The sequence below is a fragment of the Octopus sinensis genome, linkage group LG7, assembly GCF_006345805.1.
Source record: "Octopus sinensis linkage group LG7, ASM634580v1, whole genome shotgun sequence".
NCBI lineage: Eukaryota > Metazoa > Mollusca > Cephalopoda > Octopoda > Octopodidae > Octopus > Octopus sinensis.
This window is the reverse complement of record NC_043003.1, coordinates 454,939-467,224: the sequence shown is the minus strand read 5'-3', so window position 1 is coordinate 467,224 and position 12,286 is coordinate 454,939. Positions and strand designations below refer to the sequence as shown.

The window sequence follows — 12,286 nt, the reverse complement described above, 5'->3', positions numbered from 1 at the left end:
AAACCATACTGTGAGCTATTATTTGTGATATTAACAAAGGATTGCTGTTGTGTGGTGGTTGTGTATAAACTGCAATAAAGTGCAATGTTGCATGGTAACAAATTATAGGAAGTGAAGGGCAGGAGGGAAACAGTGCTGAACCTCATGGAAAGAGAGGAACACAAGACTTATCCAGGTGGTGAAAGCAGGGGAAAATGGACAAGCAAGTATCTTCTGCGGCAGACTGAAACTGACCAAAGCCTTGTCAATGGAATTGGTAAATGGAAACTGGAAGAAGACTGTTGTGTATTCTATTCTTTAGTTCTTTCATTTGTTTCAATTATTTGCCTGTGGCCATGCTGGAGCACTGCGTTTAGTTGAACAAATCAACCCCAGGACTTATTCTTTGTAAGCCTAGTACTTATTCTATCGGCCTCTTTTTGACGGGACGTAAACATACCAACATCGGTTGTCAAGCAATGGTGGTGGAGGAGAAACACTCACACACACACACACACACATATACAATGGGCTTCTTACAGTTTCCATTTACCAAATCCACTCACAAGGCTTTGGCCGGACTGAGGCTATAGTAGAAGATACTTGCCCAAGGTATTACATAGAGGGACTGAACTCAGAACCATGTGGTTGGTAAGCAAGCTATTTACCACGCAGCCACAAATATATGTGCATGTGTGTGTGAAAGAAAGACAAAGAAAGAGAGAGAGAGAGAGAGAAACTGGGGTCTCCTTGTCTCAACACGTTATAGTTGTAGATGAGTTTCACCATTGTACAGCATGTCTGACTACAAAGACATATTACCTTATTTGGTAACAAGTGGGCGGGGTCTGCCTCAACAAATTCCACCTGATCCATGCAAGCATGGAAAAGGGGACGTTAAATGATGACACACAATGATGATGGATTTCTTTCAGTTTCACCAACCATGTGCAAGTATGTATGTGTGTGTACGTGTAATTGTGCATATATATATACGCACATATCTATATATATGTACATATGCATATATTTATGTATATATACATATACATACATATATATATATACATACACACACACACACACACATATATATATACACACATATATATACATACATACATACATACATACATATATATATATATGTATATATATATATATATATATATATATATATATATATATATATACATACACACACACATATATATACACACACACACACACACACATACATGCAGACATGCATATATGGTGCGAGCAGCTCAAAGACAGTTTTTGCAGTCAATTCCCTGGCAATCTCTCATGACATTCCGCCACCCTCTCGTTCCTCCACTCCTAACACTGATTACGTTGTCAGATATGACGGAATACCTCTCTTCTACTTCAATCAAGTCCACTATAAAACACCATTTCAACCTACCAAAACTGGCCAGACTTTCACTTTCAGCAGTTTACACTTGGGATGTCATCACCCTTATCTCTCATGCACTTCTTCAACATTTACACACGCAAATATTTATGCCAGCATGCACAGTTTCTTCTTTATATCTCTGTACTAAATAAAGTGTGATAACGTCAAGGAGGATGTCTTTGAAGAATTGCTGTTTAAAAATTGCTATGAACTGCAGCTTGTGAAGCACACCAGCCATTTGCAGTGAAAGCCACCTACACACAACAGACTACTAAGTCGAGTCACTAACTGACCCAACAAACGGTAGTGACCGACTCTGGGTCTGTGATAGCTTAGGAAGCCATCAGGAAGCCAGTGACAGGACAAGAGAACCAGTGAAGAAACTGTCTTAACTCTTTAACCATTTAACCCAGCCATATCTGGGACAGATATGCATCATGTTCAAACCAACCAGATCCAGCCTCTTACACTTACCCTGCAATGTTATACTAAAATTAAACAATCACATCAATGAAGTCTTGGAGCTATGAGATAATTCAATGTGAATAAATATTTGATTTTACTGAGTAATCTAAGTGCTAAAGGATTAACAGATTAGATTTGCCTGCCAGAGTGAGGTGCTAAAACTGGGCTGTGTCCCATATAAAAGGGTAATAGTGAAAATGTCCCTAGTGGTAGCACAAACAACAATCGCCACAACCGGTTTATCTGACAAATGCTAGAATGCTTTCAGCCATGGGTTTGATTAGTCAGTGTTGGCCTAAGAGTAACAACAATAACCATCTTTTTTTATGATGATAAAGATCTGCACACTCTGTAAAGTGGTTAGCATTTGGAAGGGCATCCAGCTGTAGAAAACCATGCCAAATCAGACAATGGAACCTGGGTGGCTCCTGGCCTTGCCAGCTCCAGTCAAACTATCCAACCCATGCCAGCGTGGAAAACAAACATTAAATGATGGTGATGAAGGTCCAAATATCATTTTCTCTCCTAGAACCTGATTCAATATAAGCTCCATCCATCTGGGTACAATGCTATTGTGATGAGTCTCCAATCATCACATCACTCCAGTAAACATTACTGACCTATTACAGTTGGCCAAAGATGCTGTTTCCTACCATGAAAAGGCCAGAGACAGGCAGACGAATGAGATGTCAGTTTGGCACAGCCATTTTGGCATGAGGCATCTCAATGTTCCTCTCATTCTCTCCTTCCCCTCCTTTCTCTCTCTCTCTTTCTCTCGCTGTATGTGTATATTTGTGTGTGTGTGCATGTGTATTTCTGCATATGTATGTGTGTGTGCCAAAATGTACAGCTGCTAGAATAGGTTGAATGTCCAGTCAGCCATGTCAAATTATCAGCATCCAAACAGCAATGCCCAATTGTCTCATTTCGTTCTGTGATCGAGTTACAAGCTTGCAATTTCTTTTCCGAATCATTAGGGCTTTGAACAAGAAAAAAAAAAAAAGAAACCTTCTGGATTTTTACATTCCAAGTTCAAATCCTGCTGCCTCTCACCTTTCCATGCTTAATAAAATGAAGTACTAATCAAGCACTGGAGCCAATATAATTAATTTCTCTCTGTCTTCAAGTTTGAAGCCTTGCATCTGTGTAAAACAATCACTCCTGATGAAAGGGACTGTATTAGCTAAAGTGCATAAGATGCACTTCTGCAAAGACACACCCTTTTTTATGAGCATATTTTGTAGAAAAGAAAACAAATTTAGTATGTCTCATCATACATTTATTAAAAGATATTTTAAAGTGGTTTTGTAAAGAAAACAGTATGATTCTGTGCATGTAACTATAATTCTGTGACAGAATACCGGAATAAAGCATGAAACTTTATCTTATACAAAATACATTATGATTTACATTATTTTCATTATTTACATTTGACGGATATTTCTCCTCATCTTGTTTGTTGTTAACACAATGTTTCAACTGATATACACTCCAGCCTTCATCAGGTGTCTTGGGGGAAATTTCGAACCTGAGGTATTTTTCGATGTTATTATTATTTATTTATTTATTATTTATTTATCATCATCATCATCATCATCATCATCATCATTATTTAGTGAGAGAGCAGTGCATGCCATCAAAGTGACACTGGGGTAAAATATACGAAGCCCAGTATACCCATCATGACTACCGTCTGATAAGGATACACCAGGCACATGCATCACAACCATATGTGCACGACATGGTGATCTCATAACAAGATAAACAGCGCAAGACCTTGCGGGTGGGGCCCAGTTAGAATTTTCTTCTGGTCGGGTAACCCATCCCACTCAAAAGGTCTCTGATTAAGGGTTGTTTAAGGATGTTGAATGAAACATCCATTTTTCCAAAGGTGAATCATTCAAACCCCAAAGAATCCCTCTCAACACATGGCTATGATGCTTCCCCACTACTTCTACTCGTGATCAGAGATGCACATATCGTCAGCCACTAAGGGACATGCTCAACTGGTTAAGGTCAAACAACTGACAAGCAAATCTGTGGTATTGAGCAGAATATTTGCTGTAGCCCATCTTTTATACCAAGACAAAACAATGTACATGATAACACTTCCAGTCAGTTAAGATCAGAAGCCATGAGAGCCGCTGCCTGGTACTGCATCAGGGCATTTATTATTGTTATTATTATTATTATTATTATTATTATTATTATTATTCAGATCGCTGCCTGGAATCGAACTTGGAATCTTGGGGTTAGTAGCCCATGCTCTTAACCACTACGCCATATGCCCGTGTAATAATAATATTAATAATAATAATAATAAACATTGAAAAATACCTTAGGAATGAGAACCCAGGTTCGAAATTTCCCCAAGACATTTGATGAAGGCTGAAGGGTATATCAGCCGAAATGTTGTGTTAACAACAAACAAGATGAGGACAAATATCTGTCAAATGTAAATAATATAAATAATGTACATAATTCCTCATCTCTTAAATATAGAACTGTACATTATATGACTATTGCACTTCAGTTTTATCTTCTTTCAGATCAACAGTTTTAGTTGATTATATTTGGGTCCAGAGAACTGTCATACAAGATGTAAAACTCATATTTATGGCTGTGATATTTATTGTTACTGTGATTGGCCACCAGGGTGGTGCACCACTGCTATGATTTTGTTGTCATCCACTCATTGCAAATGGCTGACTGGTAGCCGAAAGTTTAACATTGCTTTCTCCTTTCCAGGAGAGTTTTTCATTTAGATAATTAAAAAATGTTTCTTAAAAGTATTACAGCCATTAAACAATGTAAGACGCAGATCAAGTGTGGGTTACGTATGCTGGGGAAGAGATTATAATGAGATGATGTGACGTCTCCTCATAACTGCTGACATACCATAAGCAATCTTTCTTAAGTTTGTGTCAACAATTTGCAATAATTTGGCTCGTTTCCATTATTATATTATTAGTAACAATTACTGTGTCTAGCAAATTTATGCTTATCCAGATCACAACACCCAGTCTTTAGTCCTTAATATGGCCACATTAGATGCTGCAGGGATATTTTTGATATCTTCATTGTTTATCTTTTACTTGTTTCTGGGATTTGAATGAATCCATGGTCAGAATTTTAATTTAGGATTGCAAAGAACCAGAACAGACACCACAAGACATCTGCTCTCACACCAATGATTCCACTAATCTCCATCTAATCCATTAATCTCCATCTAATCCACTAGTCTCCATCTAATCCACTAATCTCCATCTAATCCACACTCTAATGAATCAGCCATGATGAGATGTTATTTATTGGTCCAAAAAAAAAAAAAAAGAAGGAAGTTTAAATTGACCTGAGCAGAATTTGAACACAGGATGTACAGCATCAGAACAAATATCCCAAGGTGATCTATCCAATGCTCTAAAGACTCTTCTACTTCACCACCTACCTCACAGACTCATACCTGTGATGTTGGTCCCACATTCTGAAATAGTTGTGGTGATGATGATGATGTTTATACTTTCATATCAAGTTACAATACTGAGAAAATTATGATTTCCCTGGACTAACAAGCTATTAAAGCAGCTGCTGACAAGGGGTGGATTGTAACCCAAAATGAAGGGGCATATTGGACAATGCTTAAGAATGAAGTACAATGTTTCCTCTTCTTATGTTTGAGTCCTAAGGACGCATAAGGTCATTTTGCTGGTTTCCATGGCATAGAAGAGTCCAGGATTACAACATTCCCTCTGAACAGCACACTGGTCCATTGCAGGGGTCAAGGTCAGTAATTCTGAGTGGAGGGGCTGGGTCGATTACATTGACCCCTTCAGTATTAACCAGTACTTTATTTTTATTATTCCTGAAGAGCTCAGAATATAAAGAGCTGGGGAAAATGCTGCTAAGCATTTTGTCCAGCATGCTAATCAGTGTGTCAGCTTAAGCCACTCTGGGTGCAACACTGCATGGTAACAAAACATAGATATTGAATGTAGCAGATGAGAGGAGTTTGGGAAAAAATGAGTGAGAATGCTCTGCTTGATGTGTAATGTGATTTGAATCAAACAACAAAGCAGAAATGTGCAGAAAGAAGGATTGAGATTTCTTCAATTTCTGAACATTACTCTTAAATTTTTACAGATGATTGAAAATAGGTTAAAATGAAAAAAATAATTATTAAAACTCTTTTACAAGTAGAAATGGAAATACTCGGTGTCCTATAAATAGGACACTGGGACAATGTGATTACAGCTTATTTTAAGGCTCTCATTTAGTGTCCTATTTATAGGACAGTGGGACTTAATGGGTTAAGAGGAACCAAATGTAGGGAGCAAGAAAGGAGTCAGATGTAGGGAGCAAGAGAAGAGTCATGTGTAGGGTGTAAGAGAGGTGTTGGTAGCAGTACCTGAAAGACATGCGAAGAGATCAAACTAGAAGGAACTTGAGGAAGATGGAGACTGAGGAAGATAAGAAGAGAAGAGGTGAGAAATGATCTCAGGATGCTGAACCTGATGAAGGAGATGATGAAGAACCACAGTAGACAGAGGCAAATGATGTAATGGAAAAGACCAGTTCAACCTCTACAATCATGGAAAATGGGTGTAAAACAAGATGATGGTGGTGGTGGTGGTGGTGGTGATAACAATGACTTTCATATTGATGATGATGATAGTAGTGGTCATGATGATGGTGATGATGATGACATTGATGATGGTGATGACGATGATGATGATGATGACGATGATAAAAGTGGAAATTTTAAAATAAGTTTCAGTATAAAAGCTTTCTCTTGAAATACTTAACTGGTTGGCTGAATGAGTTTGATGAGTGGAGGTGGGTGGGGGGAGTGAGTGACGTGAGGGAATTGTTAATTGTGGGTTAAACAAGATGAAGGGGGTGGGGTCTGGGGGGTTAGGGTTAGAGTAGCAGAGTGTATGTGAGATGTTAGGATGATGGAATGTGATGTCAGTGTAGTGGTGTGTGAAGTGAATGGGGTAGAATGGGGTTGGCGTGAGGGTGGGGGTAGGGGTGATGACAGAGAGGAGGGAGGTTGAGGTGATTTGGTGGGAGGAAGTAGAAAATCTGTAGGAGATTAGATAGGGAGAGAGATAGAGAGGAGGGATGGGAGAGGCAAAGAGGAGAGGAAGATGAGGGTGAGCGAGGGTGGGGAGAGGAGAGGGGGAGAGGAAGGGGGAGAGGAAAGGGGAGACAGAAGGTGTAAACACCACTGACAGGGGGATAAGCAGAGAGAGACAGAGAGGAAGGAAGAAAGTAAGAGATAATCTAAACGAGTGGGTATTAATTAGTAAGTGGAACAAAATGTTAATTAAATTTAATTATATTTTCTTATTGATCTAGTGGCCATTTTGTTTAGTTCTTTTGTTACCTGTCCAGTCACTAAGAGTAAAATTAATATCTAGGTTAAAATACAACCTCCCACCCCCATCATCACCCCTGCCCACCCCACTCATCAAATAAGGGTGAGATAAGGAAGAAATACCAGGAATTCCAGCAGAGATAACAGAGTGAAATTTAAGCTACTGTTCAGTTTATTAAGAACAAGTTATACAATCTTTAAACAAGAAGAATTACTTAAGTCTTGGAGGGTGGAACAGATGGTGCCTTTGTAATTTAAGAGAATTACAACATGGTACCACATGGGTACTGCACACTGCACTACTGCTATATATAAACCTTGGCTGATTTGTACATATTTGTACTGACATATATCCAGCAATATACATGCCTGTATATACACACAGGTATGTGTCATTTGTTTATATATACATACACACAGGGACACACACATGCATACATACACTCACACACATAATTCAAATTGTACAAAAAGACAAAAGGCAGAGACAGGTAAGGTAACAACAAGCAGGTGTATTAGTTAAATGCTCAGAAAAAAATAGAAGAGGCTTTGACATTTTGAGCGTATCCTCTTCAACAGAAAAGAAAGAGGAGTGAAAACAGATGGAGAAAGGGGAAAAAAGTAGATAAAAAAATAGATAGATAAACATATCTGGATTGACACTTATATACCTACATATATATATATGTAGTTTATAGATTAGAGACAGGTGGACTCTGTATAGAATAAACTCCATAGTGCTTGAGAGATTGAGCAGGTAGAGAAGCAAAGGTAAAGACAAACAAGTTAGGTAAGTCAATTTACACAGAATATTAAATGCATCATCATCATCATCGTTTAACGTCCGTTTTCCATGCTGGCATGGGTTGGACGGTTTGACTGAGGTCTGGAGAGCCAGAAGGCTGCACCAGGCTCCAGTCTGATCTGGTAATGTTTCTACAGTTGGATGCCCTTCCTAACACCAACCACTCTGAGAGTGTTGTGGGTGCTTTTTACATGCCACCAACACAGAAGCCAGTCATTGGGTACTGGCATCGGCCACATTTGGATGGTGCTTTTTACATGCCACTGACATGGGAGCCAGTCAGGGGGTACTAGCATCGGCCTAAGGGGGTACTGGCATCAGCCATACTGACATACGTTTAATACAAAAAATGTACATATGTATGCATATAAAATAGAGCAACTTACACAGAATATAAATGATATCAGGAGTTAAATGGGTTGAGTTCCATCTTTAAACTCTGTCCTGTCAACACCTCAAATGAAGAATTCTACCCTGAAGATGGAGGTGGTGTTATCCGATAATGGAACCAAGGAGCTATCGTTATTCCAGACCACCAAACCCCTAGAAACAGGTAAACTCAATCCATTTAAATCCTGATACCATTTACATTCTGTGTAAGTCAGACTGGTTTATAGGCAGACAGAGACACACTTTTTGTATTAAATGTATTGTCTAAATCGTTTGTTCTCACATTTATTCCTATATATATATATATATAACATAAATAATATATGTATCTATGCATATATACATACATACGTGTACATACCTACATACATATGTATATATACATGCATATATGGGTACAGGACGTCAAACAAAAGAGAAGATGAAAAACAAAAACATGGAAAATGAACTTTTTTTTCAAACAATGAAAGAAACAAATATAGAAACGAGACAGGCCAACATAAAGGACAATCCCTTCGTCAGTTGTCCCCTTCGTCAGTTGTCCCCTTCGTCAGTTGTCCCCTGTTTTATCTACTCTCTGTTCTCCAGCCTCGTCTGGCACCTGTGTCGGTGGCACATAAAAAGCACCCACTACACTCATGGAGTGGTTGGCGTTAGGAAGGGCATCCAGCTGTAGAAACTCTGCCAGATCTGACTGGCCTGGTGCAGCCTTCGGGCTTCCCAGACCCCAGTTGAACCTTCCAACCCATGCTAGCATGGAAAGCAGACGTTAAACGATGATGATGATGATGATGATGATGATGATGATGATACATATGTATCTATATGATAGGCTTCTGCACATTTTCTGTTAATAAATTTTACTTGAAACCTCATGACTATAATAGAAGACTGTTGCCCAGGGTGTCACAGAGAGATAGAACTCAAAACCACAGGTTTACAAAGCAAACTCTATGTCCTTTTCTACTCTAGGCACAAGGCCCGAAATTTTGGGGGAGGGGACCAGTCGATTAGATCAACCCCAGTACGCAACTGGTACTCAATTTATCAATCCCGAAAGGATGAAAGGAAAAGTTGACCTCAGCAGAATTTGAACTCAGAAAGTAAAGACAGACGAAATACCTATTTCTTTACTACTCACAAGGGGTTAAACACAGAGGGGACAAACAAGGACAGACAAATGGATTAAGTGGATTGCATCGACCCCAGTGGGTAACTGGTACTTATTTAATCGACCCCGAAAGGATGAAAGGCAAAGTCGACCTCGGTGGAATTTGAACTCAGAACATAAAGACAGACAAAATACCGTTAAGCATTTCACCCAGTGTGTTAACGTTTCTGCCAGCTCACCACCTTAAAGCAAACTCTATATTCATACAATACATGTGTGTGTGTGTGTGTGTGTGTGTGTGTGTGTGTAGATGAGCAGTTGGGAGCAGGGAGAGGGCTCACTACCAAATTTTTGACACTGGAGTGGCTTTTGATTGACAAATGGAGAATAACAGAAAAAAGGTTGTGAGAAATGGTGCAATGAAAGATTCAAAAGTGGAATCTGGAACAAACTATTGAGACACCCACACCCACACCCACACACACCCACACCCACACACCCACACACCCACACACCCACACCCACACCCACACCCACACACCCACACAGTTCTAAAGGTGGGAGATCACAATATCGTCAAATCCAGACTGAATATCATAAACCCTTTTATTTGCAGAAATCAGATACAGCCACGGAAAATTTCATCCCCCTTAACTGTGGAAGGCAGTTTTATATTCCAATCTATCTTCACTTGAGAATGTTTCAAACAATTTTCAATGGAAAATATTTTGAAATTAATTTCTACAGTAATATATCAAGTTTATTGAAGCAAAGTCATTTTCAAAAAATACCAATTCTATTTTTTCCAGATATTTAACACACCATGACTGGAATAACAGTGAAATTTAATTTCACTTTTTAAGCCCAAAATTTTGTGGGGAGGGAGCCAGTCGATTAGATTGATCCCAGTATGCAACTGGTACTTAATTTATCAACCTCGAAAGGATGAAGGGCAGAATTTGAACTCAAAACAAAGACAGACGAAATATTGCTAAGCATTTCGACCGGCGTTTAACGATTCTACCTGCACGCTACCTTACTAGATTGGTAAATAATATTGGTTTTAAGAATATTGTTTAGAAGAAGAGCTACCAAGAACAACCAAGAGGTTGCTGAGAAAGCACCTTTATGGGTCTTGTTGGGGGTCAGTAAAATGCTGCTTAGACACAGGTCTATCCACATTACCCTCTAAGGAGCATAGGGGTCATTTTCTCGGTTTCTCCAGCAGATATATTCCTCCTTGGACATGAAACCAGTCTGTTGCAGGATTACTCTTTTTTGCTAGCTGAGTGGACTGGAGCAACATGAAATGAAGTGTCTTGCTCAAGGACACAATGCATCACCTGGTCCAGGAATAGAAACCACTATCTTAGAATCATGACTGCAACACTCCTTACCACTAAGCCATGCACCTCCGTATGACACTTAGACACAGGCTTAAGGGTGATCAACCTGGGTTGTATTGCATGGAAGAAATGGGGTTTAAGGGCAAAAACACCCAGTGACCCCAGATCCCAGAATACAATGCTGGTGAAATGTCTGGGTATTGTATCTGTAGATGTATGTTGAACTAAAAATAAATGGAGTTCATTAACAGTTTTATTCCTTTATCAAGCTAATAACATCAATGATATATACGTATATATATATATATACAGTGGAGGTACAATGCCTAGTGGTTAGGGCAGTGGACTCGTGGTCATAGGGTCGTGGTTTCAACTCCCAGACCGGGTGCTGTGAGTGTTTGGGTGTAAACACATAAAGCTCCACTAGGCTCTGGCAAGGGGTGGTGGCGAACCCTGCTGTACTCTTTCTCTCACTCTTTCTTCCTGTCTCTGTTGTACCTGTATTTCAAAGGGTCAACCTTGTCACACTGGATCTCCCTGAGAACTACATTAAGAGTACATGTGTCTGTGGAGTGCTCAGCCACTTGCATGTTAATTTCATGAACCGATGAAGTGCCACAATATATATATATATATATATATATATATATATATATATATATATATACATACATACATACACACACACATATATATACATATATATACATTACCGTCCAACCCATGCTAGCATGGAAAACGGACGTTAAACAATGATGATGATGATGATGATGATATATATATATACAATTATAAATAAGAGCAAAAAGAAAAAGTTTCTTGGCCAATATGCTGAAAAATGGACGCTAAATCCTCTAACCACATAAAATAGTTTCACTTGTCTTGTTACACCACATGTAATATACACATAGCCCAGTTTTCGTCCCAATGCACTTTGTTGCACATGCTTACAGACCATACTAGCTCCATTCTTTTCTACTCTTTGCATATCCACGACATTCAAGGCCCATGTTTCATTACCATGTGGTATTGCTGTTCATACACAAGCATCATAAAATCTATGTTTCACTCCAAGATAGAGGCATTTTCTTACCAACAGAGGCAATAGTTTTCGGAACTTTCTCCATCCTGTTCTTATTCTAGCAACTATGCTTTCAGAACATCCTCCCACTCTGCTAATTAGGTCACCTAGGTAACGAAAGCTGTCTACAACCTCTAGCAAATCCTCGTGGGTCTTTGAGCAAATCTGTTTCCCACATATTCCTAGTGTTTATTGGTTGTATGCATCTGCCACAAACTTCACTCTCTTCATTAACCCTCTTGTGATTCCTCTGCCCTTCTTCTGTGTCCATAGTTTGCATTGAGTACACCATATGGAACCTCTACCAACACTTTT

General features: G+C 39.1%; 1 protein-coding gene across 18 annotated transcripts in view; it reads right to left on the bottom strand.

The window, feature by feature from the left end:
- The window catches only part of LOC115213794 (histone-lysine N-methyltransferase, H3 lysine-79 specific), a 203,890-nt gene that overhangs the window by 167,307 nt on the left and 24,297 nt on the right, over positions 1 to 12,286 (bottom strand). The gene's annotated exons all lie outside the window — the stretch shown is intronic.